The following is a 16,305-nucleotide window of genomic DNA, read 5'->3' on the forward strand; positions in this document are numbered from 1 at the left end:
AGAGACCGAAAATGAATATACATAGTATACTGGTCCTCGTCTTGCGATACTCGGGTAGAAACATCCCAATGCTACTCATAACACTACATAAAACTTGTATACAATAAACTGCTACGTAGCGTAGCGCAGCGGATAGACGGTTAGGGGTCAAGGTACCATCAGATTAGTTCGGTTGGGCGTACCTTGACTTGGATGGGAATAAAGCGGTCTGCCCTTACGGTTGACATGGTGCGTCAGCTTGACTGTCTGGCCAACAGGCAAACACGGTCGGGTTAAAAGCGGAATGTGTGCTCACCTCTGATAGGAATAGCTGAAACTGGATGAGATTTCTACCGTTGTCGATTGTACCGCGATACCTTCAACATTGCGCTGTTCTCTGCAACAGTTACAGAGCACCTGCATGGCTCCTGCTGCCCATCAGCCAACGCATCCACAGACTACCCCTAGTGCTGGGCGGGATTTTCCTCTAATTCGCCCTTCCCTGTCATTTCCACTAACGGTCGCGCCGCTTCTTGCTGCTCCGAGCCCGGTAAATCTCCCAGACCCGCTGTCCCAGAGTCCCAGTCCCCAAGGTCGTGTTGTTATTATTGTCATTTGCTGCAGCCCGAGGGCAGAGCCAAGCTGGCACTTAATGGGCGCCTGCGACTGCGTGCTCCCCAAATGACGAGGCTCTGCCGGGCCATTGTTCTACGATCGAGTTAGCAGCCGGCGCCTTCTGGCCAGACCTGCAGGTGATAACGACGCAGCGACAGGTCCCTGGCGCGACGCAGACACCTGCCGCACATTGTCGGGAAACAAGTGGGGGGTCCGCCCAGCCACCACCCCTTCTCAGACACGCAGCCCACCGCTCTGTATGTCGTCCGAAGGAGCAGCGGTGGCGTCACAACCTGTTGTGCACTCACTTATGAGTCGCTAAAGAAGGCCTATGCCTTGAATATAATGTACTCAATGTATAGTGCCTACAAAGAAAGCATGTTTTCCCAAGTTTATTCAAAATTAATCATATACAGGGTGTTCAACCTTAAAAAAGGCCCCATCAGTTTATTCTAAAGCAATGTTTTATTGGTAAATTTCCATAATAAGTTATTATACAGGATGGTCCATTGATAGTGACTGGGCCAAATATCTCACGAAATTAGCATCAAACGAAAAAACTAAAAAGAACGAAACTCGTCTAGCTTGAAGGGGGAAACCAGATAGCGCTATGGCTGGCCCGCTAAATGGCGCTGCCATAGGTCAAACGGATATCAACTGCGTTTTTTAAAATAGGAACCCCCATTTTTATTACATATTCGTGTAGTACGTAAAGAAATATGAATGTTTTAGTTGAACCACTTTTTTCGCTTTATGATAATTCAATAAAAATTAAGATGAAGCAGTGAAAAGAATTACTTTCTTAACCGATTTGCTTGGGAACTTACATGTCTAGCACAGAGGTCGGGAGGTGTGGACTCACACTGCGTGGAACAGAGGAGTACGTAAACAAGCCACAAGAGGAAAGAAAAAGGACGAAGATGCTACGAGTATGGCAGAGCACGGGACAAATCAACCAAAAAGTGCTGTGTTAGGCGTGATAAATGGACCTTTGAAGGTACGTTGTGTCAACTGTTTGTATACTGCGCGCTGAAATAATAATCTGTCAAAAAGTGATTTTGGAAATCTTGGTTTAACTGTTGTGTTAGTTAGGCTCATACACTGGTACTGCAGTGTATGGTTCACAAACCACTGCAGTATAAGTTCATAACCGAAGAGCCAAAAAAACAGGTGCACCTGTCTAATATCGTGTAGCACCCCTCCCCCCTCTCCCCCCAAAGGACGCAGAACTGCCGCAGCACGACGTGGCATGGGCTCGACTAATGTTTGAAGCAGTGCTGGAGGGAACTCACACCATCAATCCTGCAGGGCTGTGCATAAATCCGTACGAGTACGAAGGGTTGGAGATCTCTTCTGAACAGAACGTTGCAAGGCATTCCAGATATGCTCAATAATGTTCATGTCTGGGGAGTTTGGTGGCCAACGGTAGTGTTCAAACTCAGAAGAGTGTTCCTGCAGACACGCTGTAGAAATTCTGGACGTATAGGACGTCGCATCGCCCTGCTGGAATTGCCCAAGTCCATCGAAAATGTACATGAATGGATGAAAGTGGTCAGACAGGTTTCCCACGTACATGTTACCTGTCAGTCGTATCTACACGTGAGTCCCATATCACTCCAACTACTCACGCCCACACCATTACAGAGCCTCCACCAACTTGAACAGTTCCCTGCTAATATGCAGGGTCCGTTGTCTCCATACTCGTACACGTCCATCCGCTCGGTACAATTTGAAAGGAGACTCGTCCGATGAGGTAACTTCTCTCCAGTCATCAGTAGTTCAACACGAGTGTTGACGGGTCCAGGAGAGGCGTAAAGCTTAGCGTCGTGCTGTCATCTATATGAGTGGGCCTTCTGCTCCGAGAGCCCATATCGATGATATTTCGTTGAATGGTTCGCACGCTGACACTTGTTGTTGGCCCAGCATTAAGAGCTGCACTTCTGTGACGTTGAACGATTCTCTTCAGTCGTCGTTGGTACTTGCGGAATCTGTTTCCGGCAGCAGTGATATCGGAGACTGGATGTTTTACCGGATTCCTGATACTCACGGTACACTCGTGAAATGGTCCTCCGGATAAATCCCCACTTCTTCGCTACCTCAGAGATGCTGTGTCCCATCACTATAACGCCACGTTCAAACTCACTTAGATCTTGATAACGTGCCATTGTAGCAGCAGTCACCGATCTAAAAACTGCACCAGACACTTGTCTTATAGGCGTTGCCGACCGCAGCACCATGTTCTGCCTGTTTAAATATCTTTGCATTTTAATACGCACGCCTATATCAGTTTCTTTGGCGGTTCAGTGTAACTGACAATAAAGTAGATTATGCGTGGATATTATAATACATGTAACGCGTTCTCTTTTTGAACTGAGTAATTAAGTGAAGCCGACATCATTATGGATGTATATATTCCATTTTATATCATTGTTGTTAAAATAAGATTGAAAATGGTGGGTGACAGCGGTCACCCACCCGACCAATAATGTATCAGAAATTCACGCGACTACTGCAGGACTAATAGAATCTGTGTAGGAAACCATTTCCAGTTTGTTATCAAACTACTTGCCTTATAATCCTTTAATCCAGCCATTAATGTCAAGGTTTTCCCAGTAAACAGCGACGCGGTTGACGTTTTTGGTCTTCCTCTCAGTGTTGACATGGGGTGAGGGGGGGGGGGGGCCGGAGTGGCGGACAATATTTAGCCTACTGCGGTATTTTGCCACAAACTAACTCGGTTCAAATTCCGATGGAAAGAGCGTAAACGTGGGGTGGAAACGAAAATATTGCTCCCCTTCCCCACTTGCCCCTGGCCAGCCTACCCAGCATTGTTGTTTTACGCGTGTTACGTGAGAGCGAGATCTCGTGGAAAGCAATTAAAGCAGCCAGCGGGGCATTCGCGGAAAACAAACCTAATATCGGCCCTGGTCGCTCCTCACTCCAGTCCAGATTGAGGTCCTGTGTCGGCAGGTGCAGCAGAATTCTGCGCGCCGACGCTTTGTTTACTCTGAAGGGGAGCGGTGGTGAGGGGGAGGGGGGAAATTAATATTCAGTCCCGGCTCGTGCCGCTAGCGCAACGCCGCGTGTGTTTTTTCGCGCTTTTTACCTCTTTTCTGTCTTTTGTTCATATATGCTGGAAAGCTGGAAACGTTCATCGCGTTAACTCTACTCGAGCCTCACTCTCATCAGGCCGTCGACGGGTCCATACTGGCTTTATTTGGCAAGCGACTTAGCTGCCCTGGCAGCTGTTCCGTACGTAGTTAGGGATGTTCTCCAGTTCCAGCACGCGCAGCACCATCTCTTCGCTTAACTCGTTTCATTATCTCGGATACCAGTTGAAAATACGAATTAGTGAAACGACTGACATTCACTAACAACCCCTTACGTTTTTAGTAGGATTATTTCTTTTTCCAATTAATTAGGCGTAGACGAGCTGTATGTACATCTGTTTATGGACAACCTTTCAGTGGTCCCAGCCAGCTTCACCGTTGTATTTACTCTACAACCCGAATTAGGCAGTGATTTATGTGTCGATTTGTGCTCAGGTGGGTTTGTAGAAGTTGACCATTAAATACAAAGGTAACCAAAATCTGCGCATGTGAATACCGGATTTTTTTAAATCCAAATTAAACAGAGATCAATAGGAAACCGCCTCGATAACTGCAAGCGTTACCACACCATTACCGGGATTCAGGTTTACGTATGGCCCCGGACTTAATCCGCCAGTGGGATTAAGGACGACGATTGCTTTCCGGGAAACCTAGATATGGTTTTAGTCGGTATCCCGCATACCGGTATTGCACACACGTACCGTCACAATTACAGGTTACGCAAACATTTAGGACTACGTTCGCAAGCTTTCACATGCTATTACTCTAGACGCAGACAGTTGCGGCGCACACGTTCCGTCTCGGGGCGAGGGGAGAGTGTGATGGAAGATAGATAAGGGAAGGCGGACAAGGCAAGAAGGCCATTCGGCCACGCTCTGCCACTAATATTGCCAAATCCAGTAATCAGCACGTCGACCAGATGAAGATATGGGATAAAGTCAAGGAAAAATAAGAAGAAAAAACGGAGATTAATACACAATCTGTGCTTAGTTCAGTTTCTGGAAGTTGGCCACTAAGTCTGACCAAAATTCGATCATTCAGACAACACAGAGTGATTCGATGGATAAACCAGTACGTAAATATTTGTATCAAAACTTTGAGCCGTGCGCCTTTTCAGTAAAAAATCGACGTCAAAGGGAAGAAATTGGGCAACATGTAATCAAATGTAAATCAAGTATCTTCATTCGGTACCCGTCACAACGCTGCTCAGTTACGCCAGGGGATCCTTCTTTTTTACTTTTCTAGTTATTATTTATTGCAGGAAAAAGGCGAACACAAGACATTGCCTCAGTGTATAGGTACTAATTTTTATTTATTTATTAATTTTTTTTTAAATTTTCTGATCTGAGACTGCGCGAGCTCGTATCTGGTATCTGGTTCCTTAATCGCAATACATCAATTGCAGCAAGTCTTATTAAACAACTGTGCAATTTTTTAACACTTACACGTACAATCGTTCTTATCAATTCCACTTTTAGAGTTGTATTTTGTCTTCAAACGTTTATGGAGCGCAGGCATTTGCTCGCAGATGAACAGCGACCGTTAAAAATTAAAACTGTAGAGAAGCCGCATACAGGTCGCATGTAACTCTTTCTTTATTGTTACATACTGCAACCAATCAACACGAGCGTATTAGTAACGTGTAGCTCTCGGCTAAGTCATTTCTAATGGTGGTCTCGACTGGTCGTGTGAAACATGTTACAATAAAGAAAAAGTTACGTGCAGTTTGTAGCAGCTCTACAATTTTAATTTTAGTTCGTTTGTTCTCTGCTACGCAACACCTTCCCATGCTTTCCGGTCCATTGCCAGCATTGCGTCCATTTTCTTCTTTTATATTTTTTCTCCCAAAGTGGAAAAAAAGGCACCAGAGCAATTTGCCTGAATCATTAGAGGTTCTTACACTTAATGTTGGGTGGGGGTTGTAATTACGACACTATGGAGCACCCGCACAGGTTGTAAGCAATGTGCGACTGTGTTTAAGTAGTGTCTTTCCAGGGAAACGTATTGGTTTTGGAGGTTCTGTTCCATGACCTGCCCATGCAGCTTCAACACAACATCACATTTCATCAAGAGTGGTGACTGGTGAATTGTGACGAGCCAGTTGCTCGGCCACCATTGACCAGACGTTTTCATTTGGTGAGAGATCTGGAGAATGTGCTGGCCAGGGCAGCAGTCGAACATATTCTGTATCCAGAAAGGCCCGGACAGGACCTGCAACATGCGGTCGTGTATTATCCTGCTGAAATGTAGGGTTTCGCAGGGATCGAATGATGGGTAGAGCCGCGGGTCGTAACACATCTGAAATGTAAGTCCACTGTTTAAACAGCCGTCAATGCGAACAAGAGGTGACCGAGACGTGTAACCAATGGCACCCCGTACCATCACTCCGAGTGATACGCCAGTATGGTGATGACGAATACACGCTTCCAATGTGCGTTCACCAAGATGTCGCCAAACACGGATGCCACCATCAAGATGCTGTAAACAGAACCTGGATTCATCCGAAAAAATGATGTTTTGCCATTCGTGCACCCAGGTTCGTCGTTGAGTACGCCATCTCAGGCGCTCCTGTCTGTGATGCAGCGTCAAAGGTATCCGCAGCCATGGTCTCCGAAATGATACTCCATGCTGCTGCAAACGTCGTCGAACTGTTCGTGCAGATTGTTGTCTTGCAAACGTCCCCATGTTAGCCATGTTCCTGTTGGAGGTGCTATTCTATTGTCTTTATGTGATCTGTGAACTGACTCACCCAACCAGTTATAGAGAGTCCCACAGTTTGACGTGGAATCCGACCGATGGTCCAAGTCAGTGTTTTTTACATCAAAGAAAGTTGCCAGAGGTGAACGAAAAGTGACAGCTAAAAATTATCGGTTTTACCTGGGGGTCTGTAGCCTGGCGTTTCCACTCTGAGCCACCGATGAACAGTATTGTGTTTAAATGGTTAATAATCGGCAAAACTGTTTTTGACATACCCGAATAATAATCTTTATGGTGAACGTTAGAGAGACCGTAGTTGAAGGACATGTTAAGTTTCAGAAACAACGTGTACTACCGAATTATCAGGAAGGGAAAAAACAGGAAATTTCAGAAGCTTACACGGAGATCCGGAATAGAACTCACGAGCTATAGATTTCTGACACAAAGCTCTACTTAGTGCAGTGAGTGGGAAGCGAATCACGAGTACTGAATAAGGATAAATGACATACATTTGATTACCCTGTTCCCAAATTGCATGTTTACTTTCTACCGACATTATTCCCGCGACGAAATTTTATCGGAGACATTTTTGCGCCGCTACTATGCAAGCAGTCACGATGTGGCGTCTGAGCGCGAGAATTACCGTTCACTCTGCAAATCATTTAAACCTTATTAACTGAAATAAATCCGCCTGATGACAGAGGTATAATACTCCGGTACACATAGGAAGAAGAACACTAACGGTCATTTGTTACAGTAATCTGCATTTTCATCTACGAAAGTAAGTCCAATCGGTCGAGAAGTGGAATGCACTGAGAAAATCAAAATGTTTTTATTTGCAACCGTTAGCTACACCTTCCCGCTACTCATTACGTAATCGCCACTCCTACTTATTTGTCATAGCGTTCACCCAACTTTCCAATACCCTCGTCATAGAAGGCATTCGCCTGCGATTTCCACCAGTTCCTTCCCCCTGGTCTACAGCTCCTTGTTTCTGCCAAAATGTTGTCTCCATAGCCAGCGGTTCATGGAAGCAGTTACGAAACTCAGGGGGAACGATTTATGGGGTGTGTTGTCGGTGATCAAACACCGCCCATCTAAAACGCTGCAAAAGCTTCTTCAGTGCACCTGCAGAGTGCGGCCGAGAATTGTCACGAAGAAAGAAACGCATTATAGTTATGTGGTTTGCATGACATCTGGCGAAATTTCTATCCAGACCCTCATACTTCGTAGGAGACTCTGTTTTATAGGAATGTGTACGTGCCACTGGGCGCTTAGAACTGAAAAGACCGACGTCATACGATTAATCACAATTCTAGAGACAGTGCCCAATACATCTATGCAATGTTTAATGGGATTTTCACCGTGGTTTTCATTTCGCAACTGTTCGAAACTTACTTTCCGAAGAGCCCTCGTACACCTATGCTATGCAGTCCCATTGTATATCTGTTAGAGTTTCTACCGGTTACATTGCACTTTCTACATCTGGTTAGATTATAAAATCATGCAACTTGTGTTACGCTCGCGACTTATTACGTGCTTGGAGAACGAAAATCTGCGATATAGAAACCAACATGGATTCTTTAAACAGGGATCTTGAGAAACTCGGCTCGCTCGGCTCAAGAGATATAGAACTCTGCAGATATAGGCGTTCAAGAAAATGCTGTGTTCTTTGATTTCCTCGAGGCATTTAGTACCCCTCACTGTTGTTTAGCGAGAAAAATACGAGTTTACCGAATAAGAAAACAGGTTTGTGATTAGGTACTGGACCGCCTTGCGTCTCTCACCTAATGGAATAAAATCTACAGATGTAAATGTATTTTATAGATCATCTCAAGGGAGCGTCATTTGTGTTAATGACGCAGTGGATGACGCTCGAGGCACAGTGATGGTATTCGGGGACGATGCTACTGTCTTTAGGAAGGTTGAAAGACCAAAAGACGGTAGGGAAAAGCAGGACGACTTGCAGAGGATCCATCCACGACTTGTGAAAGGACTGGGAGCTGACCCTGAACGCAAATAAATGTAACGTACCGCATATAAATAGGCGGATAGGTCCGCTACTGTTAGACTACCATATAGACGACAAATTACTGGAAACGATTCCTACCGTAAAATACGGCTAACAAGATACTCGTTTTGCCCTCTCTTGAGTTCTGTTCATTAATAACAGACCCTTAGCAAACGCTGTGAACAGAAGAGACAGAGAAGATCTAACACATAATGGCTCGTTTCGCCACGGGATCGTTTACTCGTGTTGAGAACGTTACGGAGATGTTCTACAAAATCCAGTGGTTATAGCTACAAGAGAGGCATCGTGCACCATTGCAATGTTTACTGTTGGAATTTTGAGTGGTCACGCTTCAAAAAGAGGTGGGCAATGTAGTACTTCTTCCTCCATCGAGCATTATAGGGACATTGTCATGTGGAGCTTTACTAACAATCTTTTTCTTCCCCGAGAATGGTGAATTGAATAGGGAAGGGAAAAAATACAATGATACCAAAAGTACACTCCACAACGCACCGCAAGATTGCTTGCTTAGTATAGATGCACATCTAACCATACAGTCACATTTGGGGCACTGCAGGAATGACACTTTAAAAGCCTCTCAAGGAACTTAGTAAACAGATTTACAATTACTGTCACTTATCGCTAATCGATATTGTTTCATTTTCTACCACTATTTGGTTGTTATTTTGTTGACAGTACTGGACATGTCGGTTTGAGAGGAAGTCTCTGTGTTTCTTACACTCCTGGTGTGGTCTGAGGAACTTATTGTCGGCAGAAGGCAGCCAGTGAATCTCATTAGAAGAGGCGAGCCCCCCTGGGAAAGGGACAGTTTACATGGAAGTGAGGCTATAACTTGGCGTAAAAAGAGGCTGACCAATCGCAGAGACGCTGCTCTAGGCCAGAAGCAAGAAGGCGACCACGTCAGATAACGGCTGCAACTACGACGAAATATAATAGAACTGCGAGACACACAATCTCACGCTGCACTGTTTCACTGTGACTGAATGTGGGGCGGGAGTGGGAGGGGGCGCGCTCCCTTGCACGACTAGCAGTATGTAGCGTTTCTTTCAAACCTGCAGCTGGACCAACGAGGTCCGGAGTCACGATCTCCGCTGAGAGCAATACAGTCTAAATACTGATTCTGAACGTACCCTCATAAGGCAACAGGTGGGAACACGTAGGCACTCAGGAATATTACCAGACATAATCTTTTTGTTGGTGCTGGTTTTATGGTGAGGGGAGGCATAATGGTGAGGCTTTTCAGGGATCATTCGGCTGTGACCTCATTTCTAGGGATGACAACGCTCGACTGCATCAAAGGACGCAGGTGGAGGAGCTCTTGGAAACGGACTAGCCAGCATTTTCCCACGGCTTACATATCGAGCGCTTGTGGGATGCGGTGAGTAGACAGACGTATTGTGGCTCGTCCATATGCACCAACGACCACCCAGCAGTGGATCGTGACGGTTGAGGAATATAACGACCTACCGCAAAAACTCCTTACCAAACTTATGACCAGTACTGGAGCACGTTGCAGAGCGGCTGTTGCTGCTGATCATACAACCTATGAAGAACCATCTCCCACCTTTTGTAGTGTCGAGGGGACCATCATAAATCGCAGTCACTTCAGTGAAATTATTATCTCTGACTACGACGGTAATTGCATACTTCTTTCAGTTACCTACAGTATTATACTATAGCAGTTCTTTCTAGGTATGGTCCAAATCTGAGTGAGTTATGCTACTTGACAGTAACACATCATGCGGAAGCTACTGTCGTCCTTACGTTTTGCGCACCAATGTGTTTCCAGTCACCACGGCGTTCATACTACGGGAGCCGTAGTGTTACCTAAATTGTTCGCTTAATACTTGTTCTTCACTATTTGTAATTAGGATTGCGGGGGGTTGCTGGAGTCCATTTTCAAGCGCCTGCGAAGTGATGTAGTACAGATGGTCTGTCACTTCTGAGTCAAACTAACCTGTGACTACTCATTCTGCATTTCTTCAAGTTACGTAATATTACTACCTGTCTTGGATACCGCACACATGAGCAACAAAGGAGGAGTAGGCATGCGAGCGTTTTGTATGGACTCTCCAACGTAGGCTGTGTTCTTTCACTTTCCCTCCAATTAAAGCGAGCCTACCACCTGTTTTATGTGCGACTCAGCCTATGTGACCAATCCAGTCACCCAATTTTCTCAATATGAGATTATTGAAGGGCGATCTGTTTTAATTTTTAAAAACTGTTCAAAAGCCAAGATCGCAAGACAACCGGTTTCAACAGTCTTTTCTGTTATCTTCAGGTGTTAAACATTTTTTTATATCAAAATTTGTTTTTTTTTACACTGACCCCTTGCACAAGATGTCAAGTGTATAAAACTCAGCACATTATAAATGTTTCTCATGGCTAAAATATTTAGAAACACAAAGCGTCTTGTTGTCTGGTTGATTTGGAGGGACAGTGGGGGGAAGGGGGGGGGGGCAGGAGACCAAACAGCGACGTCATCAGTTCGACTGGATGAGGCAAAGATGGGTAAGGAAATCGGCCGTGCCCTATCAAGGGAACCATCTGGGAATTTGCCTGAAGTCACGGAAAACTTAGACCAGGATGGTCAGACATGGGTTTGAACTGTCGTCCTCTCGAATGCAAGTCCAGTGCACTTTTAAGATGGCAAGAACTATGCCCATTACATGAAGTCATTAAAGATCACCTAACTCACGTTGAGCGAACAGTAGGGCTAAACAATATGACTGACAAAGTACAATGCATCTTGTAGAGGGTATAGTATGGACGTATTGGAATAATTACTGTCGGGTGATGGTTTTGAAGTAATTCACAGGACATGAAAACTTTGTGGAAACGAGTCGATTTACTGGACGCTAGTTTATCCCAGGGAAGTATTTAGAGTTGACCGTGGCCGGCTGGGGAACGGCGAAGGGAAGCGACAATAGGCAGCTTAGGGCGGCTCAAGCTCTGAGAAAGCGGTAACGTGGCGCGGCCTCCAGCCGCCTTAAGATGAGTGACAGCATGGGTGGTTGACCCCGACCCCATGCTTGTGTACCGGGAAGCAGACGGAGAACTTGTACACCTGTTGACAAATGCCCGTTCTCCTGTTTTCAGGGAAACATGCGAGAAAGCCGCGCAAAGCTACGGTGGAGCGGTCAACAGAGGTCAAAATATGCGTGTTTGTGACTATAGCAACATCACCCTGAATTCACGGTCCGCAGAGTCTGAAGTAAATCAGATGAAGAGCGACAGAATGAAATACACCGGCCTCCAATGGGAACGTAGGACCGAGGAATTTGAAGTACTCCACTGGGAGTCAGATGGGTGGCCTGGGAGGAACTAAATAGAAGAAGTGGAGAGGAAGGGAAATTTTGTGGGAATTTGTTCACTTCCCAGAGCATGCATTGGTCGGCGCTGGGAAGCGACCCGTACTTAATGCGACTTGCGCTGCAATTGGCGTAACTGATTTTGCTGGAGGGGAAACCGAGGCGAAGAGCGGACTGGGAGAAGTCCCCATAGAGGTCTTCCCAGCTTGCCTAGAATGCAGACGTGGCATTCTGTACTCAGTTTGCCTGGGAAAGAGTGAGCATCTCTGCAGTTTAGAACTTAGCAAATGGGACGATTGAGCTTGGAGATAGGAAGTTTTGGTTCAGCTATATACTGAGCGCAGCCTTGCAGCACCACGAGGTCGGCCGATGTCTGCACAAGGACGCCGCTGCGGTGATATTGCGCCCTCTCCAGCGACTGATTAATTTGTTGGATGACGTCGGGAAAGCTTCCACGAGGGTTTCATGGGCTGTGTATTGTAGAATTCTTCTCGCACTTCGCATTACGCCTGGGTCAGTCGATAGGAATTACTTTTGAGTTATCGCGCTTTACTCCACGCAAACGCAAATTATTACCACTGCCTGATAGGAGAGTCTTGTAATGTGATGATTGAAGGTCGGGAGTTAAAATAAATTTATGCTAATTGACTGCATCTGTTTTCAATCAAGTAGTTGAAATCCGAAGTCACTTTCTTAATTAATTTTATGTTCAACATTTGCATCTAGTGTTCAATAGCTGAATATAACATCAATGTGCGCCCCTTATTAATTAAAAGCGATCAATTCTGAATAAATTAATGTCAACACTGCCACCGCAGTTCAATCAGGAGTCACAGGGTTATATTACTTTTTTGTGTTATCAGATATTGCGGCAGTTTTGCACTCTCTGTTGATCTGTTAGTCAATTAGTTGTGGTGGACACACGCCAAAATCAGCTAAGTGACGGGTGGGGTGTTACAAACCATTCAAAGGCCAAGATCGCACAAAATATTTTTTACGCAAGACAACCGGATTCAAGAGTCTTTTCTGTTATCTGCAGGTGTTAAACATTTTTTTTTGTATCAAAATATGTTCATTTTACGCTGACCCCATGCACAAGATGTCAAGTGTATGAAACTTAGCACATTACTAATGTTACTCATCGCTAAAATATTTAGAAACACAAAGCATCTTGTTGTCTGGTTGATTTGAGGGGATGGTGGCGGGGGAGGGGGGGGCGGCAGGAGACCAAACAGCGACGTCATCAGTTCGATTGTTGGATGAGACAAGGAACAAGGATGGGTAAGGAAATCGGCCGTGCCCTATCAAGGGAACCATACGGGAATTTGCCTGAAGTCACGGGAAACCTAGATCAGGATGGTCGGACAAGGGTTTGAACCGTCGTCCTCTCGAATGCTTTTTAACAATTCCATGTCATGTCTGCAACTATTTGTTAGACCCAAGTATTTGTGTGAGTTGACGATTGCAATGCTGTCACACTGACAATACCTTTCTTTCTTTTTTTTTCGTCAGTCCGAAATGTTTCGAGAATGGATTAACATGGAATAAAGAACAATTGAGATGGTGGTTTTAATGCTGGAGGTGTTTCACGTAGTCGTCATAACCACCTCGCCTCACGCACACGTTTATAAAGTTCACCGGACGTTCATACAACAATGTGTCACTTTGAAAAAAGTTCCTCATTGGGATGTTGTTCAACGCGCTCCTCACATTCGCTTTATTGCCTATTATGTCGTGAAAACGTTGACCCTCTATGCGAATTTCTGCAGTTTGTCGTTTTGTGGTAGCTTAGTATTAGTAACACCAAGTCTCGTTACCTATGATTTTTCTCGAAAGTAACTGTCCCCGTTTTGCATTTCAGTCAAGATACTGCAGGCGTCCACTCGTTGCTGTGTTTGTTCGAGGGTCAGGATGTACTGGACAAACGTTACACACACTTCTGTCTTATTCAAAACATTCTGGAGAACATCTGTAACACTTGACTTAGAGATGTTGCTCCGTTGCGATTTGCGACACAGCAACTTTGACACCCTGTACTCGCCCGCGTTCACTACTTAACACAGCTTGCTGACAACTCACTGGACAAATGCACACTTGTTCTTTATTGTGTTTAGTTCAAGCTGCGATCGCAGTTATTGTCATCTTCAACTTTTGTAGTCCTGTCTTCTTCAGTTGCGTGTAACATTACGGTATAGTGATAATTTTTACTTATGGACCGTCTGACAGCAACTGAAAAAAACACAATTTTAGTGCCATACGCGTTTCGCCTTTATTTTCTGCAAGGCATCATCAGTGGCCTGGAATATGTACATATGTACATATGTATCTTTGGCAAAAACATTTGACAGTCGGCAACAGAAACCAAAACATTGCATTAAAACAAGCCTTCAGTGCATAGTGCTGTGGAATGTGGAAAAAACAGCAAATTGGCGCTCATAGGAAGAAGAACAACACCAAAAATGCAACAGGAGCGTAATATGTAAGAAACTGTCTACGCAACCTGTAAGTACAGTTCAAAACATTACTACTTAATAGGAAATACCAACCACCAGAACTGTTTATGACCTATAGGCACAGTGACAAAAATGTAAATAAAATATCTAACATATGTACATATTCCAGGCCACTGATGATGCCTTGCAGAAAATAAAGGCGAAACGCGTATGGCACTAAAATTGTGTTTTATTCAGTTGCTGTCAGACGGTCCATAAGTAAAAATTATCAATATACCGCAGTTATTGTGCTGATGTCGCTTATACTCCAGGAAGATAATCATTCTCGGATATCTCCGGACGGTCAGTCTATAACGTAACATTCATGTTCATGTAGAGCAAGTTACCCATCTGAGTGGTTCTTTGAATTCTTGAGAAGATCTGATTGAATCTATGGGCTTTACTTCATAGACAATACTCCATTATAGACAAGTGCATTACCTGCAGGAGATGCCACGGTACTAATAAATAGGTCATTAATGTACGACGTGATCAGTAAGGATCTCGTCACACTCCCTGAAGTTTATTTTTTATCTGTCTGAATCAGTACTAGACAGTCATTTTTGCTGTTATACATTTAATTTTTTTGAGTTTGATAGATTTTAGGAATATTCCTCCAGTAGATGTAGCAAGAGGAAATTCGAGTTTGATGCCATGTACGAAGATAGTTTTGAGGTGTCTTTTGGCAGTCACAGTATTCGGCCTCCTCCCTCCCCCCCCCCCCCCCCCGCTCCCGACAACGCCCATAAGCCATTAGATTTTTGCCCTGTTTGATAAGGACGTCTGTATTGTGCTTCCTTATGCTAATCTCGAGGCAATCCTGACCCTACGACCTATCTTAGAAGACACTTAAGGAAAGGCGGAACTACATTATGGCATTTGTAGATTTGGAGAAAGCTTTTGCCAGTGTTGACTGGAATACTCTCTTCGAAATTCATACGGTAGCAGGAGTAAAATATAGGGAGCGAAAGGCTACTTCTAACTTATTCAGAAATCAGACGGCAGTAGTAAGAGCCGGGGGGCATGAAAGGTTCAAAATGGTTCAAATGGCTCTGAGCACTATGGGACTCAACTTCTGAGGTCATAAGTCCCCTAGAACTTAGAACAACTTAAACCTAACTAACCTAAGGACATCACACACATCCATGCCCGAGGCAGGATTCGAACCTGCGACCATAGCGGTCTCGCAGTTCCAGACTGTAGCGCCTAGAAGCGCACGGCCACTCCGGCCGGCGGCATGAAAGGGAAGCAGCAATTAAGAAGGGATTGAGACAGGCTTGTAGCGTATCCCCGATCCAATTAAATTTGAGGGAAGAGAAATAAAAGCTTTGAGGTTTGCCGATAATATTGTAATTCTGTCAGAGACAGAAAAGGATTTGGAAGAGCAGTCGTTCTTCATACCCTCTTCTCAGCTGCAGACGATATTAACGTACACTTCATCCTTTACCTATTTTTGTGTTGTTCAGTCCGAAGAATGGTTTGATATACACTTAAGAGTCAAAGGAACTGGCACACCGCCGGCCGGGGTGGCCGAGCGGTTCTAGGCGCTTCAGTCTGGAACCGCGCGACCGCTACGGTCGCAGGTTCGAATCCTGCCTCGGACATGTATGTGTGTGATGTCCTTAGGTTAGTTAGGTTTAAGTAGTTCTAAGTTCTAGGGGACTGATGACCTCAGAAGTTAAGTCCCATAGTGCTCAGAGCCATTTGAACCATTTGAAGTGGCACACCTGACTAATATCGTGTAGGGCCCCGTCAAACACGTAGAAGTGGCATGGACTCGACTAATGTGCTGGAGGGAATTGACGCCATCAGTCCTGCAGGGGTGTCCATAAATCCGTAAGAGTACGAGGGGTGGAAATCTCACTTGAACAGCACGTTACAGGACATCCCAGGTATACTCAATAATGTTATGTCTGGAGAGTCTGGTGGAGAGCGGAAGTGTTTATACTCAGAAGAGTGTTCCTGGAACCACTCTGTAGCAATTCTGAACGTGTGGGGTGTTCCGCTGAAATTGTCCAAGTCCGTCTGAATGCGCAATGGACATGAATGGATGCAGCTGATCAGAGAGG

This window comes from Schistocerca serialis, chromosome 1 (genome assembly GCF_023864345.2).
Source record: "Schistocerca serialis cubense isolate TAMUIC-IGC-003099 chromosome 1, iqSchSeri2.2, whole genome shotgun sequence".
Classification (NCBI taxonomy): domain Eukaryota; kingdom Metazoa; phylum Arthropoda; class Insecta; order Orthoptera; family Acrididae; genus Schistocerca; species Schistocerca serialis.